Raw genomic sequence first — 27717 nt, 5'->3', positions numbered from 1 at the left:
GTGTGCGTATATATATTTTTTCTTCAAATAGATGATACATTTTTAAGGACAGTATCTTTGAATTCCTTTTATATTCTACAACACCTATTTCCATAACAATTATTATACAACATGTACTAACTGAATTATTGTTTACTTAACAACTCCAACAAGCTACATCTTTATATAGGATCAATGATTAGATGGTGAAGAATTCCGTTTATAATTTGAAATCTTTCATCAATAAATTTGTAATTAATTACAAAGCCATATTCCTCTAGTATTAATTTTTTTTTTTCATTTCCTTAATTATTCACCTATAGTGGTTTCCTAGTTCCTGTCAGAAGTCCAAACAATTTATATTATGAAACATGCTGCTTCTTAGCCATGTCTCTGGTTGTATACTTTTAAATTCATTCATTGAGGAAGATACTTTAATTTCACGTTCTGCAGATTTAAACTAAATCTGACTGCTCTGAGTCAATTAAAATTAAAGTTGTTTTAGAATAGAAGGTTCACCAGCAATTCAAATTCAAGCAAATCAAATCTCCTAGGATTCCTTTAATAATCCAAGCTTGTCATTCCATTGAACTGTCATATTAACATTATACTTTCAAAAATTGGGAATACAAATATTATGTTATGTCACTATTTTTATCTATAAAACGAGGGAATTAAGTGATCTTCAAGTTTACTTGCAGATTTAAAATTCTTAGTCTATTTTTTTTTCCACTGACACTAAACTACAATGGAAAATCATATTCCAGTAACATTACAGAAAAGCAAGTGTTTCCTATTCAACTTAATGTTCTCAGTTCTAGAAATAGTGATTGAACTCATAATGGACACATTGTGGTTTCAAGGTTCTTTCATATATAATACTTCATTCTCACAGCTCTTTGAGATATGTTGTACAATGGTATGTCAATATGACAATGAATTCGATTTCTTTTATATAGGAATTTCCAGAAATCTCTTACGCTTTGGGAATCACAAAATATTTAATGCTTAGATATGGTTCTCAAAGTTTCCTGGGGCTCAAAACAATCAAGGGATTCATCCATGACTAATGAATAGTCAAGGCAGATTTTAATCTGACTCTTTCTTGCACCATGTCAAATGTGCTGCTCTGTACGAGGATTAATTTTTTTTTATTTTAAAAGATGTATATTCTGAGATTCAAAATGGATCATTTTAAACATTTACTGTGAAATTTTAGTTCAGACCTTTGAATTTAAAGTTCTATGCTCTTTTTACCACTGCACACTTTGTCTGTATATTTGATAGTTGCTAAATAAACCAGAAAAATAATAAGGATTTCTTGGTAATCCATATTTCAGTTTTGAAAGCAAAGAGATATCCTTAGGTATCAAGGGATCAGAAATAGAACATTATTGGAATTAAAAAAAGACAAAGATATGTAAGTAGAAAACAACGAAATACAGAAACCATTTTCTTAAAATAATCAAACCTTCAGGATCCAGAAAGAATTAATGAATATTTCCAATGTGTAAATCCTGGAATAAGAAGGTGACCTAAAAATGCTTTAGTCATTTTTTTTATTATAGGGCATGTTCACATTTACATTTAAGCTGAACTTTCTGAGAAAATGCCTGAGAAGTTTAAATGAGATGTCAGGTTACTGGTGCAAACTTGGCATATTCTCATTTAATTAACAAGTGAAAACTAACCTTGACAGGGTTTTAGGAATAATATTTTCTCAAGTATGAAATATTTCTGATCAATTTCAGCAAAAGAATATAAATGATCTTATTTTCCTTAATAATGAAATACACAGCTTTTCTTTGAATCATTTTCTATTGATATTATAACATAATATAGATGGATGGTATCTTGAATTCCACTTGTCCTTGAATTTGATATCTTCCAGGGCAATTGCTCAGAAGGAAAGATTGTGCAATATTTTCTTTTTAATCAGCATCTTTTAGAATTCTTTACATTTATGTAGCTCTATATTAGGAAACTCATTGAAAATAGTCAGTTATTTGTTTTCAATGTAACATGCTTGAATTTAAAATACTAACTCATTTTAAATATTTATGCAAATTATTTTATTGTGCTCTTTATCCCCACTTTGAAATGTGGACATCACCAGGAATACGCATGTCTGCTGCCTGAAAGAACATTTTAAATTCAATAATTCAACTCAATTCAACAAGCACTTAATAAATGCTAACTATGTATGAGGCATAGTGCTAGGAACTGGTATTAAAAGGTCAAAAATGAAAAGAAGTATCTATGTCTGCAGAATTCTTTTCCACTAAAGAGATCCAGTATTTCCTAATTTGATCAAATTCATAGTCCATATAAAACAATGCAAGGTGATTTGAAGAAAAAGAAAATATTTGATAATAGGTCAAAAACAGATGATCATCACAAAAGGACATGCTTTAAGTGATGGAATGGATTCTACAATGCAAAATGCTTTCTAAATGTAGAAGACCACCTCTATAAAGATATAGGAGATAGAAATGGAATGTCATGTGTCTAGAATAACCAATGTAGACAAAGAAAGGGAGAAAGAAAGAGGGTGGTGGGAGGAAGAGGGGAGAAGAGACAGAGATAAAGACACACACACACACACACACACACACACACACACACATATATATATATATATATATATATATATATATATGTATATATATATATATATATATATATATATATATATATATATATATAGAGAGAGAGAGAGAGAGAGAGAGAGAGAGAGAGAGAGATGGATATCAATATGTATCTATCATGTATCTCTATATATCTATATTTGTAAATGGGACCTTGTTCACAACCATAATAATAGAAAATGTAAGCTGGTAGATTTAAGCCTTCAGTTCATAATAATGCCTTTAATGAAAAGTCATTTGGGGCCTTCACATGGAGTATTATAATACCCTCCATAAAATGAGTATGAATTTTATATCTTAAAGAAATTCCGTGTGCCTTTTCACAGAAGACATTACAAAAAATGTAAAACCATAAATACATTGTAACTGTTATCATACGGCTTATTATCATATGGTAAGTTCTTTAACTTAAAATAGTATTTGTATATAGATATAACTAGCTACATATATATGTGTGTGTGTGTGTGTGTGTGTGTGTGTGTGTGTGTATGTATGTATGTATGCATATCTTTTCAGAAATCTTTTTTCTAGGTGTGTAATAAGTAATCATTGAATTTAAGATTTGGAAAAGACATTAGATAGAATACAGTTCAACCCCTAAATCTTCAAATGAGAAGATGTAGGTTGAGTTGGCAAATGATTTAACCAAGATCACACAGAGCAACACAGTTACAGAAACCAGGATTCATGCAGATCCACCAGATCCAAAGCTAGCATTCTTATCATTCCTACCTTTTATCTTCCAAATTATAGTTTCTTTTGTCTTTTGATATTGGCTTTTGCTTCTTGCTTACTTGCAATTAATTATATAGTATAGATTGTAAGGAGATTTATTTTAAGTAAAGTTGTATGAATAAGAGTGTCACTTTGATCTTCACAAATTTATGGTGCTCAATGATTGTCTAGTTATCAAGTCATGTATACATACATATATGTGTGTGTGTGTGTGTGTGTGTGTGTGTGTGTGTGTGTGTGTATTCTAGATAAGCTGTAATAAATAATTGTGTCATCTGCCGGGTTAGATGTTTTCTCTGTAATCCTTCTTTTTCTTCTTATGTTTTCCTTGATATAATCTAAGGTTTACTTGCAAGGGGGAGAGAAGGAAGATGAATACTTTCAGAAATGAATGATACAAAATAACTGAAAAATCTCCTTTGAAGCAAAAACAACAACAACAACAACAACAAAACATCTTAAAGATCATAAGACCTAGGTGCAGAGGTATCTCCAATTTACAATTGAATTATATTCTGAAAAGATCGATCATATTTTTTATTTGGTTCTCAAAACTTATTTTCCCTCAAGATTAATATTATCCTTTGAGACTGTATTCCCAGGCTGGTCCACAGAAGCCTATTTAATTCATATTGAATCTGAAATATATGTAGTGAGATTGATAATATAGACACTAAATACCATTTAAAATGTTTAGCTTTTATAACATGGGAGAGAGAGTCTCAGAATTCCAACCTCAGATTTTAAGAATTAATTTTATCTCCAGCCAGTACTGATGATAATGAAGTCAGGAAGCCTTCAAATTTTAATTGCTGGTGTAGATAGATTATATTGTCTGAGGTAGAAGCCTCAGAAGTAATGAGGGGTATAGGACATTTGTAAGGAGTAAGATTAGAATGACTATAAGTAGTAGATAGAGGTTGGAGAAACTACTGAGGGCTGAGCTTTCCTGTCAGTATAAATAGCAAGTTTTTTTTTTTTTTTTTTTTTTTTTTTTTGTTGTTTTTCCCCTTTGCCTTGTTGTTTGTATATTGTTCCTCTTTTACTCTGAGCTTTCTAAGAATTTTTGTCTATTCCATTTTCTAGATATACCAACTGTTTACTATGAGATAGGATTTCTGTCAATCTTTTAACTAATATAGAAAAGAATGAAGTCAATCAATAAATCACCAAGTACTTTTCATGTAAATAGTGGCTCTGTTTCTGTCTCTCTCCCCTTAAAGAAATAATTTTCCTTTATATGAAAAATTGTATATGCCCCTGGGAGCTTAAACAAATTATTTTCTTTTTTTCTCTGTACCTAAGTTTGCTTGGTTGAGTTATAGAAGACAAATAATTGTGGTTTGTATCAAGTGTAGGGAAGAGAAAAGATAATAAAGTATGGGGAAGTTCACTGGCAGTGTGTGGGAATCAACCCAAGTAGCTAGAAAATTATTTGCTGGGTTATAATGGAAACAATGAATATGGACTTAGACTTTAAGATGTAATAGAAGATAGAAAAGACTGGCTTTCTATGGTCTATAAGATCACAAAGAATAGGCATGATTGAACAACTAAACAGTAACTATAATAGGAACATTCTTATGTTAGTCAGGTATAAGAATGATTTCTCATCACTCTGTCCTTGAATCATATCTTAAGTTTGCCATACATTTTAGACTGTCGGTTTGAGTTTTTATGTTAGACATAGTAATCTTTAGAATCACAATATTTAAAGCATATCTGACTTACATAGCTATGTTAAGCTAAATAGAACAAAATCTTTGCCCTCCTCATTTTTTTTCTGTCACCATCTAAAATGAATCAAAAGAAACCCAAAATGAATCTATTCAACCTTCTCATACCATGATCATATTCTACTAATTAGGACATTATTTTTATTTTCATAATCACCAACAAATCTCTGTTTAGAAAAGAAGTGATAGGATACAGGTGAATATAATGCCCATTTCTGTGTATATGGCTAAGAAGTTTACTTTTTAAAGTAGCATTGCTAATTTCTTTATGCTATAGAATAGTTCTCTCAGGTACCAAAAATGTGCAACATTGATGAATTTAACAGCGGTCCACATCTTCAGGAAATTCTTGTAAGGATCAAATTTTCTCTTTAATTCAGCTCCAGAAAGTACCTATTGCTGTGACAATTTGTATTTCTCATATCCCATACTTTTGAAGTAACAAGTATGTATTATTTATAATTAATTATAAGAAATGTTATATGACTTTAGTCAGTAGTACTTCTAATATTTTGTTGAGCACTACCAAAAATAGACTCTCTTTCTCACTTCGCATCTATTTTTTAGAGATGCTATTGTATATGATAAAAATAAAGACGTAATATAATTTCTGATACACATCAGATTGTTGATATATGTTTATTATTCTATTTTTGACAGAGAAGTCATTGAATTTTGCTAATTAACTGACAGTTTTCATACTGTGAATACCTTTTGTAAACCGCTGATTTCAAAAATGTGGTATACATTTCTTCCTTAGCAAATTGTGATTTTGAACTAAATAGTAAATCTGAAGTTTAATTTTGTGTAATTTTGAAGTGATAGTGGTTTCTAATGGAAAAGTATCAATTTTGGTATTAGTTTAAATTAGTATCATAGCCATGACTAACTGATTACTTGGACTACTGCAGAAAATATTTAGAAAAGTTCCATTGTACAATGCAATGGTTGTGAAAATGAGGATGAATGGAAAGATATGCAATATTATTTTATTTTATTTTACTTTTTTTGGTTTTCAATAACTAAGTACATTCTCACAATGACATGATTATAGAGCTATTCTCAGTTATGCTTATGCTAAGTACTTCCAATCACAGTATTTTCTCTGGCTGCTTTGAGAATGACCAGCTGCATTTATAAACATTAGGGAAGATTTGTATTTGGGTTTTTTTATAGCATGGACAAAAGTGACTGACAACAAAATTATAACATGTTTAAAAATAAAAGAAAGAGTCAAATACCTCTTACCCAAAGGCAGTTTCTTTGAGATTTAATGACAAAATAAGATAAACAGATTACAAAGATTTTGATCAAGTATAATTTTGTCCATTTTTTTTCCATTAGCAGCTAGAACAAAAAAACAAGTTGACAGTTTGGACACAGATGTATGCTTCCTAAGGCTATGTGTATGGGTGGGTATGGGCTTCTATTGGTAGAGTCTGTGTGCAAACATTGCCACAGCTAAACTGTTAACCTATATTTTTTTTAATTTTCTGACTATTAGAGAAACAAGACTATTAAGATAACTCCAAAGCTAAAATACCATAGCCTCATTTATTGTGCCAATTGGTACATATTATATGGTTAAAATTCATTCTTGTATAGTAATAACAAGCTATCACTTGCTATATAGTTAGTTCTTAAGGAGTTTACATGCTTTCTCTATATTAATTTGTCATATATCACTCAACTCGGGAAAACTGAGCCAACATTTGGCAAAAATCAAGTTACTGTCTAGCTTCACTCAATCATGAGTGCTATATTGAAAATGTTGTAATCTGTTCCATTCTACATTGCTGTCAAAAATCTAAAGTGCTTAAGAGAAGATCTAGGTCAAATTAAATAGCAAAAGAGCATGAATTTTTATATCTTTTATCACATGATATCTGTATACCTGCTTTTGCACCTGAAAAAACAAAAAAAAGTAATGCTAACTCCTGATGGGTCTTCAATCTTATACAGTACATATAATAAAGTATCCTTTTAAGTTTTTAATTATGAACTTTTTTGCTTCAATGAAGCCATTAAATTTAATTTGCATGATCAGAAAATTTAACAAAAATCAAAGTTGAACTGATGGATATCTAGAAAACTGAACACAAATCTTTCTGTACTTATGTAGTTATTCTCTAAGCAAGAATTCATTGTATAGCTACTTAGTATGTAATACTATGAGATATATTGTTTCATAATAAAAATGAAATGTATTGTTTCACAAATAAAAGAAAAAAACAAACACTTTAAGATTGTAGGCTATTATAAAGAAGGTTTTGTCTGAAGGTGATTGTGGATATTATCTTGAGTTACAGGTTTAAACCTTGTTTCCCTAATATCATGAGGATCAATAATAAGAAACAAATTAATGGGGAGGGAAAGAATTACAAATATTTTGAATAATTAAGAGTAATTTCTCTCTATAGATTAAGAATGAATATATGTCAAGCTGACATCATGAAAATTCCAGGGACTAGTCTGGTAAGACTAAAAGAGATATAACACACTGAGCACATTCACACTTATATCAAAACATTTAACCATGAAGGTGTTAGTCCATCCTATTTCTGTTTACCAAGATGCTGCATTTTTTGAGTCTACTAAATTAATTTCAAAAAATGTTCTTTCTTATTACTCAGTCAATATGCATTTATTAAGCTCCCATTCTACATAGAGGCAAGTCATATATTAAATATATAAGTAAGCAAAATTAACTGAAAACCTCACCCTATAGTCAATTCCAACTAAATGAGTGTGCACACATAATGTATACATATAAAACAACTAAAGAATATAAAATAAATATAGGGAGATGGCTCAGAATAGTTGACAGAGGTCTAGCCTTAATAATACTGAGGAGCAGTGTGTCAAATCTCATATAAAAGGAACTTTATAGCTACATCTCAGTCACTTAATCTTTTAGTATGTCTTTCATCTTTCTAATACCTTGCAGTTCTGGAAGAGTTGAAGGCCTACATATATGGACTAAGTTCCATACCCAGTGTTTACCACATATATAAATCACTAGTAGGGATCCTACAATCAGTCTCTCTCAGTCTTTCTGTCTCTCCATCTTTCTGTATCTCTGACTCTGTCTCTGGCTTTCTTTCTTTATATGTACACACATACACACACATGCATATATATATATATATATAAATATATACATATACATATATATGCATATATACACATATACAGTATGTACATATATGTATGTGTATAGAGATATATTTTATCATACTTTATGACATTTTTCACATGCTTTATAAAAATATAATATGAAAAAATATCATAAATTGGAATGTGAATGTTGAGGAGAAACAAGAATGAAATAAATTACTTGTAATTAATAAGATGATTTTTCCAGAAAGAGGTCAGTTCAGATAATTTTTGAAGCAATTAATAGAAAAGATGGAATTAGAATTTCTTTATCACATATTTAAGTAACCATTTTACCACAAAATGTTAAGCTCACATATGAAAGATTGCTACTCTTTTACTCTGAAGCACATGTATACAATTTTTGTAGAAGAAAATATTCATAATAAATTGATTTCAAGAAATCCTTTTTGAATTTATTAACTTTTAAAAGGATAATATAACCTGAATAAAATTTGTTTGAAATATGAAAAACATGAATCATTTTCCTTCATAAGAAAAATATTTTCCACCTCCAAAATACATCACAATACTAAAAATAAAATCCAATTATCTTAAAGGAAACCATTTATATGAAAAATAAATGGTTTCCTTCAAGATAATTCTGTTGTTCCATTAAATAAAGTAATAGAAAAAAATTATGCCTTAAGCCTCACTTAATCTAATGATTCTTTTTTGTCTCTGTCTCTGTTTCTCTGTCTCTGCCCATCTCTCTTTCTTTTCCTCACTATATTTAAGAAAATATTCCTGCTAAGAAAGGTATTCCTAACAACAGGTATTAATTCCCATTATGCATGGGGAGATTTTATCACAATGATCAACAGTGAAAAACTGCAGTTCACAATGTTCATAGATAGAAAAGGGGGCATTTGTGGTTTCTTTATTCAGAATTTTTGGTGGCAGTTTAAAAAGAGATAAGGAAAAAAAGCACCTGGTGCATTTTTAGTGGAAGGAAAGAATTGATGAAAAGTATACGCAAGAACAGAGAGTTGTGTTGCTCAAATCTTCCAAGCACTTGGCAGTGTGTGTGTCTTTAGAGGCAAAGAGACAGACAGACCTATATATTGGGGAATAGGCAGCAAAGCATCTGCTTCCAAAGCCACCAAAGGGAGCCTTGTTCAAAGGAATGGAAGCATCACAGAGATAATCCCTGATTTAGTCTTTGACAGGTTGGCATCTCAGCATTCTCTCCTGTATGAGCTATTATGTGCTGACTTCAGCATAGGAGCGCGGAAATTGGGGCATGACTGCACATTTCATTACAGTCTTTGCTTTCCTAAGCCCTATGAGAATAATACTAACCTTTCTTTTCTTTTCCTTTATTTCTCTCTCTGTCTTTTTTTCTATACGTACAATGCAGTCTAAAAGTTGAAAAAAAAGATAATCAAGTTCTCTTATTAAATTATATATTTATGAACCAAAAAAAAAAAAAAAAACTAGGACAAAGAAATGCTTGGGACAAACATAACACTGGTTTTTTATCAATGAGAAAGTAGATGTGACTAGCCAGACAGTTACTTAGTTAAATTAGTTTTTTTAAAGGTGCATCACATTACCAACAGTTTTCTTTTCTTTCTTTTTTTATCTAATGTGTTCACTGTATAGGTGATTTTTAAGGAGATATATTTGTCCTCAGTTGAAACCATAATTTGATTTTTTAATTTAAATATCATTTGCAATCATAAGTGAGAGTTAATTATATAGTGTTATGCATCATATATAGTGTTATACATCTGATCCCACAACAACTCTTTTGGAAAGTAGGTGTTATTATTATCCATATTTTACATGAAATTAAGGCAGACGGATGTTAAATGGATTGCAAAAAAAAAATCACACAGTTGGTAAGTGTCTGAGTCACTTCATGACTGTTGCAGAACTTCTTGAGTTTGAACTGTAGACCCAGCACTTTATCTACTGTACCAGCTAATTGCACTAATTTAGATTTATAAGTGGGGGAGATTTCAGAAGTTTTCTAATCCAAGCTCTTCTTTTTACAGATGAGAAAACCAAAATTCAAGCAAATAAAGTTATGTCCCAGGTTACTCGGGTTATAAGTGTAAGAGAAAATAATTAAACTGACCTTCTCTGTGTCCAGTTATACACTCATTACATTGAACAAAGTTTGGAAAATTTTGTCCATTTCTAGATGTCTGTTGGGAGAAAACATAAGATCTTAAAATTCAAACTAGAAAGAACTTTAGTGCTTATATTGTATCACTCCATTTTAAAGATAAGTGAAATGAATGGAATGGGAAAATCTAGAGTGACCACATGTGATAATTGTAGAGATAGGATTCAAATAAAGGTCATTGTACCACTAATTTATTATTGTTTGTTTTTGTTTTTCCTCACTATACGATGTTGAAACTTTATTAAGGAATCGCTGTGGGTCATTAAGTCACAGCATCAGAACTCTGGAATAGCAAAGAATCTTAAAGGACATCTTGTACAATCTCCTCATTTTACAGATGAGGAAATTGAGGCCTGCAGAGAGAAACTGCTTCTCCAAGGTCATATGAATGTTAATCAGCCAACCTGTGGTTCAATCTAGATCTTCCTATAACTGCTCCAATCTTTCCACTATATTACTTTGCCACTTAACTAGAGAGCTTCCGTGAATTCTCCTTATTTTGAAAATAAGTGTAGTAAGGTCTTTTGTGGTGAAAAGAACGGACTTACTCAACACCAGACAGTAGTAAATAGTAAAGTTATCATTAGAATCCAGAATCTCTGATTTCAGATCCAATAGGTTTTCATTGTTTTTACTTTTTTTTTTCTAATATATCACACATAAAAAATAACCAGAACTCCAAGGTCTTTGTAATATATTTTACTTTATTATTTTTTTTAAAAAATTGTATTTGAAAAACAAAAGAAAAAAGAAAAACAGAAAAGGAATACAAAACAAAATAAAGCAAAAGAGAACATTTTCATGTGCCCATCAGAGTATCAGGGAGAATTTAAAATCTATAATAACAAATGACCAGATCAAGGAAGTATGTGTGTGTGTGTGTGTGTGTGCGCACATACATATATTAGTAGAAGAAATGATTTTCATGAAGGTTCATTTTTTTCTTTATTTCCTTGAAAGTTGTTCTTTGGCTCTCTGCTGCTCTTATTTATTTGATTCTTTCCCCCCCCCGCCGTTTAGTCCCCCCCCATTATGTTCAAGCAAGCTACAGTTAAGAAAAGATATATATTTTTTTCTTATTGTTTTTTTTTTTCAAATAAAATAAATTTTTAAAAACTGTATGATGGAATGGTGCCTCAAGTTTCCCTTTAGCTTTCCCCTCTGATCAGGAAATCCCAAACCAAGAGCTCCACCCTCCTGCAAGTGCCAACATCTAGCAGCATCCTTGCCTCACAGCCTCTGCACTCACTAAGAGCTGGCTCCTTCTCCACTGGTCTGTGTCTCAACAGTACAGCTGGACATGACATTCCTAAACAGCATCACATCTGGGCCTGGCATTCCTAATCAGGTGAAGCTCACCCAGCCCTCCTCCCAGATTCAGACTCCCTACAAACAGTTGTTAGGGAGGTAAAAGTCTCTGTGGTTGTAGCAGTAGCTCCAGCCATACCCAGCTAGCCTGAGGGGTCCACACTTGGATTTTCTACAGAGATAACCTGAAGTGTTTGCACTTCAGGTAGGTTAATTCCTCACTCAGGGTCTTTTTTCAGATCTTCTCAGATTATATCTGGAGGATCCTTGTTCTGCCCCAAATCTTCTTTATTTTTCACCAGTCTGTGTTCATCCTGAGGTGCAAATTTGTTCTATTTGTGGGGGAAATCAAGAGAGCTTGATTTCTTCAATCTACTTCACCGCTTTCCAAGAGTCCTCCCCACAATAGATTTTATAATAAAGAAAATTATGGGGAGCATGGATGTTTAGGCTAGAGAGAGAAGACTTAGAGAAGATATGGTGGCTGATTTCAAATATATAAACAGCTGTTGTTTCTAAGAGAATATTAGACTTATGTGTACTGATTGTAGAATTATAATTAACTACAATTACATAAAATTATATTATTATATATTATATAATTATAATTATATTATTATAATTATATACAATTACATAATATTAGGAAGAATTTTATAATTATTGGAGTTGGTCAGTAATAGACTAGCTACTTCACAAAGTAATGAGTTCCCTCTTCCTGGAAGTATAATATAATGGAATGAACATGCTTTTCTTCCTCTCCCTCTACCCCTCTTCCTCTCTGACTTCTCTTTCTCCTTTTCTACCTCTATTCTCCTATCTCTCCCTCGATCTCTCTATGTGCTCTGTGTCTCTTCCTCTTTCTCTCGTATGTCTCTCTGCCTCTGTTTCTGTCTGTCTCTTTCTCTTTCTCCCCCTCCTCCTCCTCTTCCTTCTCTTCCTCCTCTAATTTACAGTATTCATATCTGGAAACTTCATGCTTTTAAACTACGTATTCTTTCTTATACAGGTACACACATACCAGTAAAAGCCAAGCAGAATCTTTTATTATTATTATTATTAAAGCTTTTATTTTCAAAACATATGAATAGATGATTTTCAGCATTCAACCTTGCAAAACCTTGTGTTCTAAAATTGTTTCCCTTCCTCCATCTCCCCCCCAGACAGCAAGTAATATATGTTAAACATGTGCAATTCTTCTATACATATTTCCACAATTATCATGCAAAACAAAATATTGAAGCAATTCTCTAAGTAAATCAGAGAAGGAACTCAGGCAGACAAAGCTCCACCCTTAACTCCTTAAGTTAATCAGCTCAATTCTAAGGTAGAGATTTGTTCTTTCTTGTATTTCAAGGTGAAAAGTAGCATGGTGTGAGGGTTAGTCTTTGTACCAAGTTTGAAGATCAGAAGAAGAGGAGTTCTACAGAAAAGCAAAAAAAAAAAAAAAAAAAAAAGACAGTAGTGTTTCCTGAGATTGTCTAACTTAATCTAGTAGAGCATTCATTACTAAGGAAGTGGAAATAACATCCCTAAATCACTTGAATGTGATGATGAAATATGGAATATTACTTTAAAGAAACTTCTTTGAATATATCATGCCCTTTGAATTCAGCAGTACTTCTATTGATCTCAGGAGAGCAGAGCTTGTCATAATTCAGTGTTTCCCAGAACTTGGGAAACATTGTATCTGAAAAAAATCAGGCCAGACTTACCTTCAAGCTCTTGGATACTGATGTCTTTTGGTCTCTGAAAATATCAGGTTTCAAATAATTTTCATATTTTAATATATTCTCATTCATCAGAAATGGGTAGAATTCTTTTTCAGAAAGAGTACTTAAGGGAGTGAAGAACATCCTTAGAATTTCTGTAGGCAATGACTTGAAGTATTTTAAAAACTACATCTTGACTTGAAATATTTATTTCCATAGTTCTTCCCATACACTATATAACATGACTGGTTTATCATGAATATGATTTGTTTCCCCATTTATATAAGTGGCATAAAATGTTCTTTGTGTTTCTCTTCATATATATATATATATATTTACATCCTAGATTTTGTAATATTAAATCCCTGTTTTGGGGAGGGGAATCTGATTCATAGTTAGGCATATTCAATCAATCATTAATTTAATAATTCTTCTCCCCTTTACCCATTATTTCTCCTAACATACAAATGTTTTAGCATGAATAAAAACTATTGAATTGTGTGCACAACTGATTGGTATCTTGATAATATTACCAGAACTTTTTTTTTTTTTTCAGTCTAAGGTCAAAATTAAGATATAAACTCCTTAAGGGCATCTTCATCTTTTCCACTTTCAGTTGTACCTGACATAATATTCATCACATTTAAATAAGGTCTTCACTGCATATTTAACTAACTGTATGTATATCTGTGTATGCATAAATATGTATTACATAAGGATATATATCTATATTTATATATATATATATATATATATATACACACACATATCACAATTCCTTTTCTGATGGTTATTTGTATTATCAAATTAAGGATAAAAGAAAGAAACTATGAAGATCATTTGGCCTCATTCCTTAATTTTTTCTTCCTTTTTTCTTTTTTCTTTGTTTTTTCTCTGTATCCATATGGACTAGCAGAATGCTTAACACTTAGTAGATACTCAATAAATTCATATTTATTGACTGATTTATTGATTGAATTACCACATGCCTACTTTGTATAGAGTACTTTGCCAACCGAAGAGTACTGGAGAAGTTACAAACTTTAGATAAAGCATGAACCCTGCTATTATAGAACTCCCAGTCTATTTGGGTTCAATGTCTGAACCCTGGACAAATAGAATTAACAGACTTATGTAACAAGTGCATTGGGGGGTTCAAAATACAATGCTATGTATTATTTAAAGCCCTTCATAGTCTGCCTAGAACTGACCTTTCTAGGTTTATTATATGTATGTATACATCAATCTGCTTTGCACATTCTATGTTCCAATCAATCTGGCCCATTTATTGTTCTTCATGCATGACATCCCATCTTCCATCACTGTGACTTTGTTTAACCTCTTTCCCATGCTTGTGTTAGCAAGAGCTTCTTCCTCATGGATACTTTTTTTTTTTTTTCCTAATCCCCAACTTCCTTCAAGTTTCTTCTAAAGGACCATTTCCTGCATTCAGATATCCTTATAGCACCATCCTTCCCCCTTCATTATCTCCTTAGCTGTTCCTGTCCCTTCTGTTCTAAAATTATTTTGCTTGTACATATCTTGTCTTTATATTTTTAAATTGTACCTTCTCACTTCCTCACCAACTACAATATATTATAAATTACTTGATTTTAGAAACTACCTTATTTTTATACTTGTATTCCCTGATAATAGCACAGTGTCTGAACTATGGGAGGGTTTTAAATGTTTATGGTTATCATCTACATAGAGAAGGGATATAGTAGAGTAAGCATTGTAAGGATAAAATAATTTCAGAAGGCTAAATTAGTGGAGGATAAATTAACGAACAAACACAATGTTTGAAGTTCATCTTTGATTTTTTGAAGTTGATATGTTAGAAATAAAATATAGTACCAGATAGCCCAGGACTTGCTCTCATTATTAGAGATACATTCCAAGGTTGGGTGAGTGATAAAATATGTGCTTTCCCTATCTTGTAAACTGTGAGATTTCCTTTAAGTTTTTGACAGCTACAAAACTTTGAGGTTAGGTCAAGTTTAGTTTCTATTCCACTGCTGTTCCTGTGGTCTTTTATGCAAATGTCTTATACTTGCTTTGTTGCAATGGTCAGCCAACAAGCAGGTATTCTTTGAACATTCATGGACATTTCTGGTCATGTTCATTTTGTTATTAAAAAAGTTCCTGATGTATATACTTTTGTAAGGAGAATATGAAGAGATACATACAAATGTTATCCAGGCTTAAAATAATTTTTACAAAATATACTTACTTTTAAAGAGCCACTATTTATAAGTTAATTTGCTACTACTATCAGTGTTGCCCCATTACACACTAAAACTATGATGTATTTATTTTCCACTGTACAATCTAATTTGAATGTTTTTTTTTCCTTTTTCTTTTTTTTTTTTTTTTTGTTATTGAAAAAGATATCAAACTGTTCATAAGATCACAGGACTTAAATTTGTAAAGATCTTAAGAATCTTCTATTTTAACCCTCTTGAATTATAGGTGAGGAAACTGAAATCCAAAGTAATTCTTTGATTTTTCCAGTTAGTAGATGTTACTCTAATCCTTCACATTTTACTATAAACAACTTACTCTTTCCATTAAGTAAATTTATATTTTCATATATCTTTCCTATTCTGTTATTTATGAGAATTTCTTGAATAATTACAAATTTAGGAATTAATGGTAGTATCAATAGTTTATAATAATTTCTGTGTTGCAGCGGTTAACACTGTGTTATTAGTTAAGGTGTTTTTCTATGGAAGGATATTTCTTAATTATCAAATTTGATTTAATTGTTTTATCTGTGGATATGGGCCTCCATATTATAGACATTGAATAATTATGATAAGACCATTGTTTTGTTGTTATTATACATGCAGGAAAATATCCAATATGATAATTCTTATCTCTTTTTTTCCAATGAGAGGATGCTTTTAAATATAAAAAAGAAAGAAAGAAGGAAAGAAATGCAGGCTTTGTATTTGAATACAACAATATTTGGACTATTAGTATCCATTTTTTTAATTGCATTTTCTGAGGATTCTATGAAAAATATCCCCTAGTCAATTCCCCCCCCAAGAAATGAGGAGCAATATTTGTTTCTTCATGGATCAGATGGACTTTATTATCTAGACAATAGATAATCCTATTGTTTATTTTTGTTTGTTTTTGTATTTATCATCCAATAATATCTAATAAATATCCCCTTATTCAAATAAACTAAATGCTACAAGTTATCTCCAGTGACCTTCCTGTAATATACTTAATTAAATTTTGACCACAGTTTAATTCTTCTCAATTATTTAGAAGTTTATATGAGTGTCTTGTTTTATATCTTTTTCTTGTTCTCTGAGTTTTTTAACTTACTTTGAGATATATTTAAGTGCTTAATGACAAGAGCTCTACAAAAATGATGCACAATATATTCTTTATTATTATGCTAAAAGAAGTAGTTTAGGAGGAAGTAGACATTGTTAAATTAAAACATTGTGCATATTTCATTTATACTTCTTGTTTTTGTCCTAGAAAATTAACAATAAATTGTTTGTATGCATATGTATTATCTATGAATATTTACACATATATATGTCTATGTGTGTACAAAGATAGGCAGAAAGCCAGTGTATGTTGTGAAGTGTGTTAGTTTCATGAAAAACTCAAATAGAAAGAAAAGGAACCTTATTCTGGAGTGACATTAACCAACATGCCACTGATGTTTAAAAGCTTACTTTAGTATCTTTTGAAGGTTATTTAATCTTGGTTCTGATGATGGTTTCCATAGGGAAAAAAAATCATATACTATTTTTTGTTTTAAAAACACACACACACAAACACACACACACAAACCATAGCTAGACTCATGAATTGATTACTAAAAAAGTTATCTTTGAATATACAGAAACATTTTTTTCACTATTTTTAAGACATTGAGCTATAAAGTAGAGGTTTTGCAAGTTATGTATTATAGATCTCATTTGATATCAATATCATGACTGTAATGTTATTTTCCTTTAAATTGTATGATATTTGCATGCCAGTGTGTATACATGTGCTTATAATTTATATAGATGTTCAGTTCCACCTTGACTTTAAATAAAAAGTAAAGGATATTTTGTAAAGTTAATTCAAATTAAAGTTTGATGGAACTGATCACATGATTTTTATATAATTGGAAGGAAATAGTTTTTTATCCTTTTTTTTTTTTTTTGGAGTGCAAAATGGAGTTAAAATAATATAAGCTAAGTCCAAGATTACCCAGTAAATGTCTTTTCAAATGGGTTGCATAAAGATATTGGAGAAACTTACAAAAGGATTGGAATAATTGCAGGAAAACCTGCCTAATCTCTGGAACAAAGGGCAGAGTTGCCTGGTACAAGAATGCCATCTATTGGCTTCTGAGGAGTGACACTGACCACATCATAGCAAATTATGAATCTAAAATAATGGATAATCTGAGAATAAGGGTGATTTCTTTTCTTCCATTGCTTATAGTTATTATCCCTCCATGTGGCCATATATGCAATGTCTGCATATGTATATATACACATGAAATAATTCATTAACCAATGTCTCAAAACTTATATGATATGGGTGCTGAAGAGTGTCTATATTAGTAATTCCATGGAATTTGTCAAAGTTCTCTGAAATAAAATAATGTTTGTGAAAATGAATGCTGGAATGTCAGAAATGGACTTGAACTAGATGACTGCAATTAGTTATAATACTGTTATTAGTAATTTTGATTAGTAATACTATAATTAGTAATTTTGTTAAATAGTTCTCATATTGTTCAATTCATTATGTAATATTTAAGGTTTTTTAAGAGGAAGTAATGAATAGCCAAAGCCATTCTCATTGAAAACATCAAAACTTATTTCAAGAAACTATTTCCTACTGTGACATTTGACAGAGAAGAAAATGTTAACAACTGAAAGTACCATTTGTTGTGGTGGTGGTTTTTCATTGCTTTAGTTGTTTCCAACTTTTCCTGACCCGATTTAGGGTTTTCTTGGATACTGGGTACTGGGTACTGGTTTACTGGGTTACTGGATACTAGTTATATTGGAATGTTAAAAGTTACCATTCTCTCTTCTAAAACACTATATTCTCTTTTTGAATTGCAATGTAAAAGACATAAAAATCCATCTGCAAATACATGCCTACAGATATAAATGTACCTAATTTGTATATTTTAACATATTTTATAATCCTTAAAAACCTATGGAAATGAATTTCCCTATAAACATTTCAAAATGTATAGTGCATTTCTGAAAAAGATTATTTTAATATGTCTGTTAACTATTGAAGTATATTTCTTTACTTATTATTCTTTTTCCAAGTAACATCTTAGTTGTTGTTTTTTTTAATTTAATTTTTATTTTATTTTATAATTATAACTTTTTTTTTGACAGTACATATGCATGGGTAATTTTTACAACATTATCCCTTGCACTTACTTCTATTCAGATTTTTTCCCTTCCTCCCCCAACCCCCTCCCCCAGATGGCAGGCAGTCTTGTACATGTTAAATATATTACAGTATATTCTAGATACAATATATGTGTGTAGAACCGAATTTCTTGTTGCACAGGAAGAATTGGATTCAGAAGGTAAAAATAACAGTTTACACTCATTTCCCAGTGTTCCTTTTCTGGATGTAGCTGATTCTGTCCATCATTAATCAATTGGAATTGGATTAGCTCTTCTCTGTGTTGAAGATATCCACTTCCATCAGCATACAGTATCATTGTTGAAGTGTATAATGATCTTCTGGTTCTGCTTGTTTCACTTAGCATCAGTTGATGTAAATCTCTCCAAGCCTCTCTGTATTTCTCCTGTTGGTCATTTCTTACAGAACAATAATATTCCATAACATTCATATACCATAATTTACCCAACCATTCTCCAATTGATGGACATCCATTCATCTTCCAGCTTCTAGCCACTATGAAAAGGGCTGCCACGAACATTTTGGCACATACAGGTCCCTTTCCCTTCTTTACTATTTCCTTGGGATATAAGCCCAGTAGTAGTATGGCTGGGTCAAAGGGTATGCACATTTTGATAACTTTTTGGGCATAATTCCAGATTGCTCTCCAGAATGGTTGGATTCTTTCACAACTCCACCAACAATGCATCAGTGTCCCAGTTTTCCCACAGCCCCTCCAACATTCATCGTTATTTGTTCCTGTCATCTTAGCCAATCTGACAGGTGTGTAATGATATCTCAGAGTTGTCTTAATTTGCATTTCTCTGATCAATAGTGATTTGGAACACTCTTTCATATGAATGGAAATACTTTTAATTTCATCATCTGAAAATTGTCTGTTCATATCCTTTGACCATTTATCAATTGGAGAATGGCTTGATTTCTTATAAATTAAAGTCAATTCTCTGTATATTTTGGAGATGAGGCCTTTATCAGAACCTTTAACTGTAAAAATGTTTTCCCAGTTTGTTACTTCCCTTCTAATCTTGTTTGCATTAGCTTTGTTTGTGCAGAAACTTTTTAATTTGGTGTAATCAAAATGTTCTATTTGGTGATCAATAATGATCTCTAGTTCTCCCTTGGACACAAACTCCTTCCTCCTCCACAAGTCTGAGAGGTAAACCATCCCATGTTCCTCCAATTTATTTATGATTTCGTTCTTTATGCCTAAATCTTGGACCCATTTTGATCTAATCTTAGTATGTGGTGTTAAATGTGGGTCCATGCCTAGTTTCTGCCATACTAATTTCCAGTCTTCCCAGCAGTTTTTGTCAAATAATGAATTCTTATCCCAAAATTTGGGATCTTTGGGTTTGTCAAACACTAGATTGCTGTTTTTATTCACTATCTTGCCCTGTGAACCTAACCTATTCCACTGATCAACTAGTCTATTTCTTAGCCAATACCAAATGGTTTTGGTGACTGTTGCTTTATAATATAGTTCTAGATCAGGTACAGCTAGACCACCTTCACTTATTTTTTTTTCATTACTTCCCTTGACATTTTCCACATTTTGTTGTTCCATATGAATTCTGTTGTTATTTTTTCTAGGTTATTTAAGTAGTTTCTTGGAAGTCTGATTGGTATAGCACTAAGTAAATAGATTACTTTAGGGAGTATTGTCATCTTAATTATATTTGCTCGGCCTATCCAAGAGCACTGAATGTCTTTCCAATTATTTAAATCTGACTTTATTTTTGTGACAAGTGTTTTGTAATTTTGCTCATATAATTCCTGACTCTCCTTTGATAGATATATTCCCAAATATTTTATACTATCGACCGTTATTTTGAATGAAATTTCTCTTTGTATCTCTTGCTGTTGGATTGTGTTGTTAATGTATAAAAATGCTGAGGATTTATGTGGATTTATTTTGTATCCTGCAACTTTGCTAAAATTCTGAATTATTTCTAAAACATCTTAGTTGTTGATGATCTCATTTCTTTTTATATTAATTTTGAATTTCAGTAAACTGTTTCACATTTGATTTTCAGAGAGCATTTTCTTACTAAAGTTAAGTTTATTGCTTTGAACTTTCTAGACTAAAGATGCCAAATATCTGCTTAATAGCCTCACAGTATTCCCAAGGGTGGGCCTAAATTAGATTAAAATGTAATTGTAAAATATTTAACAGAATAAATAAAGGCACAACTATATATATATATATATATATATATATATATATATATATATATATACATATATATATATATATATATATAATATTGATATATGACTTTTTAAAACAATATGGGGCCTTTGATAATCCACAGGCATGGTTTAGTGGCTTCAATTTCTATGTGAGTTTGAAATCATTGTTCAATATAGCTTTTTAAAGGTTTTTTGATCATTAGATTTTCTAGTTTACTGGAGTTTTTGTCAACCTTTTCAAGAATGAAGACAATTTTTAATATTAAAGAAACACAGATCTTTCCATGATAGTTGCTACAATATAAAACATAACACAGAAAATGTGCAAGGGATATAGAAGGTATTATGAGAATACCATGGATGGAAATGCAAATTTTATCAATGTGTAAATTGTATAGGAGAGTTCTATGGGATATTATTGGTTAATGATTGTGTTATAAAAATCAAAATGCATATAAAATATTTTTAAAACAAATAACAGGAAGAATGGTTGTTGTATATTTTGTTGACAAAGATAGTAAAGTTATATATGGTATTGCCATTTATTATTGCCTTTATTTACATTATAATTATTTTATATATTGTTCTTTTGCCTCTGTTTTTATTCATCTATATCTTCTCTTACCAGTGTTTCCATATTTTTCTGAATTCTTCAGGTCTGCTATTTTTTTACTAGTGCCTACATAATTATAAGATGAAGTTAACCTTATGTAATGAACAGGAAAATACATTTTACAATGGTTATTTTTGGTAATGTTTAATCATAAGTTGTTATGAACTCCAATGACTTTGCTTATCCCAATATTTCTGTTCATGATTTTCCAAGTTTATATTTATTTGTTGTTGTTATTTTTTATCACTGTTTAGTGAATTGCATGTTGCTGTGCTTGGTAAAAAATTAAAAAAAAACCTGGAAAACTCAAGTATGACTGTTGCTCATACCCTTCAAGTTTCTTTATCAAACTTCAGAGGCTCCTCTCAAAGTGGCCTGAGAGTACTGCTAGTGCTTACTCATTCACAGTGTCTGTCTGACATTATTCTGTTTATAGCTTTATAAATTGATCTTTTTTTCATCAAAATGTTAGGTTTGTCTACACCAAAGCCAATCTTTGTTCATTGTTTCAAACTCTTACCAAAGTCTACTGGAAAATGCCTATAAGTAAGAGGCAATCAATTATCCAAACTGTATGAGCAGGCGGAAAAATAGAAGATATTTACTTGTAGTGAAACTAATTCTCTACAGAATAGATTTGTTAGTTGCTATTATATAGAGGCATTTTAAGATTATTTAAACACTTTAATAATATAAGCTTTCATTTGAGAAAAAAATGTAGTGAAAATATAAATATTTTAAAAGACTGGCATTATTGAAATAATGGGTTATTTAATTATTTAATAATCAAAAATATTCATATAGCCTATTCTCATATATATTGAGCTTTACCTTCACTTCTGGTAAATTAATGTGGGTCTATGTATGCATATTATCATGCTTACATGTTCCTATGTGTATATATTTTTGTGTAGATGATTAAAAAGGAAAAGGCAATTTGACATTTCCTTATTAGAATATGAATAGATTCATAACCTAGTTACAAAAGATAATTAATTTTCCTCTAGCAGATCACTAAGAAGAACAGGTGATGAAAGGCTGACTTAGACAAATGATTTTATAGTGACCACCACAAGAGGTGTTTCATGGGCATATTCATGACCAGAAATATCCATGAATGTTCAAAGAATATCTGCTTGTTGGCTGACCATTCCAACAAAACAAATATGACATTTGCATAAAAGACCACAGGAACAGCAGTGGACTAGAAACTAGACCTGAAGTACTAAAGATCTGAATTCAACTCCCAGATTGATACTTTTAATACTATGACTGAACCACTAATAGCTTATTTAGTTTCTGTTTTCACATGTGAAAAATGAAAATAAACAACACTTCAAATTGCTTACCTCACAAGATTATTATGAGGATAAATTGAAGTAATGTATGATGGAAAGCAAACTTTATGTAACATAAAAAGCTCTCTATGTGGAGTCAGGGGACTTGAAAACAAATTTCAGCTTTGCTATTTATTAGTTCTAGCCTTGAGTAAGTCAACTTACCTTTTCTGAAATTTTACATCTCTAAAATAAACATAATCATAATTATGCTAACTCAAAGGACCATTCATTGAATCTGGAATCATTAGTATGGAAGCTTAAAACATTGTACAATTTAACTGAAGCCTTGGAAAAGATGAGTAGAGGTTATACATGACTTCAGGGTTTTCTTTCAATTCTTGAATCTAGGATTCCATGGTTCTATGATTATTTTTAAATGTTAGATAAAGCTTTCTGGAGAATCATGTGAAGAATTGTGCTGTGACATTTGGGAAGACCATTACCTTATATTTTCAGAGATAAAGACAAAGTGGACTGAGATAACAGTGTAGTTGGTAGTGTAGGATTCATGTTGCAGATGGTATTACAATATTTTCAAATTCATCATTACAGTGGCCTAATATAATAAATTGGTAAGGTAGAAAAAACAGTGAATCTGGATGAAAGGAATGATGTTAAATGCCTACTCTGCCATGAACTGAAGGCTTCACCTTTCGAGGTTTTCAACACAAATCGCTTCTGCTTTTTAGACCTCAGTTTCCTTATTTACAAAGAGAGAGTCTTTTAAAATTCTTTCCAGGACTCAATATATGACTTTGATTAGAACATAAGCATTAAAATATTCATCTTACCCTAATACCTTAAACTCACACAATTATAATAAATGAATTCAACTGAAAGATATCTAAGGACTTTTCTAGCCCACAATCTGTGATCCTATGATGTAGAAAAAGTCTGAATATCTTCAAGTACTGATATAATGAATTTTTTTAAAGGAAAAAACAAAACCAAAATACAATACTCCCATCAAAGATGGGATTATGAAAATCAAAGCTAGGACTGACAATTAATGTTATTTTGCTAAGCTAAGTAGTAAAGATAGGAATAATTTTTTCTTTTGAGCATCACTCTTAAGAGAATGAATTTTAAAAGAAATGTATTAACATAATTTCATTTTCTTCCTTTAAAATGCATCAAAGAATAAGAGTATATCTGACAAATTCTCATATATTCTTAGAAGCTAATTACTCATTTTGTTGAATCTGTGATATCAAATAGGTAAAATTTTTGCCTATAAATATCTTAAAATATTTCTCCTGTCACACATACCTATATTTCTAATGTAGCTGACTAGTTATTTTTGTATTCTCACTTGATAGAGGGCCCCCTCCCCACTTTCTAAAAATTCCATTTCCATCCTAACTATGCTTAGAGTGTGAAGTGAACTCATTTGATGAGGCTTGATGTTGATCTCCAAATGGACCTTAATGATGCCTTTGGAATATTCCTTAGGAGACATTTGAAAAATATCATAACCTAGTAAATTGCTTCCAGGTTGAAAGAGGCTTAAAGTGAAGGTTCACTTATCTCCGGATGAAAAAAATAATGATTTACATTTATCTAGAATCTTTTTTATATTAGTTTAGCAATCCAATAATACAGATGTCTTATTTATTAGTATATATATCTACAAATGAGGGAACTGAACTTCAGAAATTAAGAACTTGAACATGATGATTCAGCTAGTGTCAGAAGTGTTATTGAAATATAAATCTTTCATCACTACAAATTTACCACATTTCCTCAAGTATACACACACACATACACACATGTATATGTGTGTATCTATATACATGCATTTGAGTATGTGTGTGTGTGTGTGTGTGTGTGTGTGTGTGTGTGTGTGTGTATACACCCAAACATAGAGGAAATCTTGGCAACCAAAGATTAGGATTGAGAAAGAAGCTAAAAACCCATACTTCTTCCTTTAGATTTATACTACCAGTCTTAGGGGAGGAGGAGTCTGGAGGGTGGAGATAATTTTATTTTAATGACTATTTTAATGTATTAATTTTGGGGAATGGGGTTGTTCACTCATCTTCCTACTCTGGATAATAAAGATTCTTTGATAGCATGGAAAATAGTGAGATAATTTGGAACCTTTACCCATTAACAATGCAGATCTAGTGAAAAGAAGGTAATGTATGACTTTTGGGGTAATAACTAAAATATATGACCAAAGTCTATGGATTAGGAAGGCTATCTTCTTCAAAGCAAAGGGAGAATGTCAATTATTAGATAGAATCATAGAGTTTTGATATAGAAAAATTCTTAAAGCTACTTTAACACTCTTATTTTTGAGATACAAGAGCATCAAAGAGCTTATGTGAATCTATCAAAGGTCACACAGGTTGTAGAGCATAGTGTCCAAATTGAAACTTGAATCCTCTGATTCTAAACTCAGTTCTCTTAACTTCATTACATATTTCATTTATTAAGAAGTAAATTGCTTTTCTAGCTTTATATTACATTGCTTTTTGCAAGTTCCTGTGATTTAATGCATCTTTTAAAATATCAAAATTCTATTCAAAAGTTTACTATTTAAATATGAACAAAAATTAAGTATATATGTGGGTATATATATCCTATATTTGTCAATGTATTACACATGTACACATATTTATAAAACCTACATTGACTCAATAGCAATTTACTTTTATAGAATCAATACAGAATTATTAATCCTATTTTCCTTCTCTCAGTTTTATTAATTTTTTTAGTTTTCCAACAACTTTTATTTTGATAGCTGTAAGGTAATAAGCAGTCATACACAGTTTAATGCCTACAGAACTATAAAAATCTGTTAAAAATGATAATGTGAATCCAAAATAATTTATTAAAATGTTTTGCTTTTAAGAAAACTGTTAGAGGTCAGTGATTGGGTTTCAGTGTACTAAATATGATACTATGTATGGTTTAGGTACTAAGTAATAAATAATATTGATTAGTATTTGCCATGCCAGGAGAATTTAAGTTTAGCAGAAATGATTTCACTGACATCGAGTGAACAATGCAATTAATTATATGTGCATGAAGGAAGAACAAGTCAAAGCAAAGGTCCACATCCTTCATTTGTAGTTTATGAGTTCTAACTTGTAGCATATTAGTGAAACATTTCTGGGTCATTTGATATTGGTGTTTTCTGGAAGTAAGAGTGAGGCCAATAATAAAATTTGAGTGGTTAATTTAAAATTAGGTTTATCATATTCTACTGGACAGAATATCTTATTTTCACATTTCATATTTTTCATGGAACAGCTATATGGTGTGTTGGGTAGAGTGCTAGACCTGAAGTCAGGAAGACTCATCTTCTGGAGTTCAAATCTGGCCTCAGATATTTACCAGCTGAGCAATCCTGGGGCAAGTCATTTAATCACATTGGCCTCAATTTCTTCATCTGTCAAATGAGATACAGAAAGAAATGGCAAATCATTCCATTATCTTTGACAAGAAAACCCCAATTTGGGTTATGAAGACTTAAGCATGAATGAATAATAAATGAACAATAGTTGTTGTATCAGCAATGAGAACAATATGTCCAGCAATAAAGATAATTCAAGCATTTTAACATATTACAATATTTATTATGTAATATATGTGTGTGTGTGTGTGTGTGTGTGTGTATTTTAAGAAGAAAATTCTACATTCTTTGTAAAATTTCATGAAGGGACTGATGGCTTTCTCTTAGGAATATGGACAAATCCTGTTATTTTATTGGGGAAGACACTCAAATGTGCTAATTCTTCCTAATAATGCAGGTCCACATCTTCTATTCTACTCACAGCCAACAGTTCTGAGATATTAAATGTCTTTTCCAAGGTTTTATACACACACACACATATGTATATAGATACACATATATATGTATATTGTATAGTATGAATGTGTCTATGTATATACATATATATATATATATATATACTCATACACAATATAATTTGTATCTATATACATTTACATCTAAATCTAAAACATTTGTTTTATATGTATTTATATTTTTCGTTATATAAATTGATGAATATTCTTTCATTAAAAATGAAGTTTAAAAATATATGGTCTAGAGGGGGTGGAGCCAAGATGGTGGCGAGCAGTCAGGTCTTTGCCTGAGTTTTTCCTGGCTTCCGTCAGAATGAACGTGGATCAATCCTCTGGATGTATCTTGGAGTGACAAAGCCCCCAAACATATGGAGTGTAACATTTCCAGCAGAAGATACCTAGGAAGGACTTTAGGAAAGGTCTGTCTCAATCAGGCGGGGGGGGGGGGGGGGGAGGAGCAGCATAGTGTAGGCATAGTATAGGAAGACCCATGGCAGAGAGGATCCCCTGCACAGGAGTTTAATGAAAAACTCAACCAAAATATAGCAACATTATCTACTCTGTTCTTGTCCAGAAACCAATGGATCAGAAGACTAGTTGTGAGACTTCCAAGACAAATACAAAAGGCAAATAGTGAGTCCCTGAACCCCAGCATAACAAGTGGGACTTGGCCATGACCATCGGGCATAGGAAAGAAATCCCCAAGCACAGGCCCCTGGGCATCATAAAATTCTTGGCTCCCTATAGAGGAAGCTTGGGAAAATCTCCCCTTTGCCCTAGAAGCAGATGTAAATCTTTAAAAATGTGCAAAAATAGTAAAAGGGATTTGATCACAGATAGCTATTATGGAGACAGGAAAGAACAGATTTCAAACAGAGGACACCAAAGGCAAAACACCCCAGATGAAGCCCCAAAAGGAGACAAGTTGA

At 31.2% G+C, this 27717-nt stretch overlaps 1 protein-coding gene across 4 annotated transcripts in view; it reads left to right on the top strand.

Moving 5' to 3' along the window:
- The window catches only part of IL1RAPL1 (interleukin 1 receptor accessory protein like 1), a 1478533-nt gene that overhangs the window by 606356 nt on the left and 844460 nt on the right, over window positions 1-27717 (top strand). The window lies entirely within an intron of this gene.

The sequence above is a fragment of the Sminthopsis crassicaudata genome, chromosome 3 (assembly GCF_048593235.1).
Source record: "Sminthopsis crassicaudata isolate SCR6 chromosome 3, ASM4859323v1, whole genome shotgun sequence".
Taxonomy (NCBI): Eukaryota; Metazoa; Chordata; class Mammalia; order Dasyuromorphia; family Dasyuridae; genus Sminthopsis; species Sminthopsis crassicaudata.
Note: the sequence above shows the minus strand (reverse complement) of the source record. Positions and strands in the feature narration are given on the sequence as shown.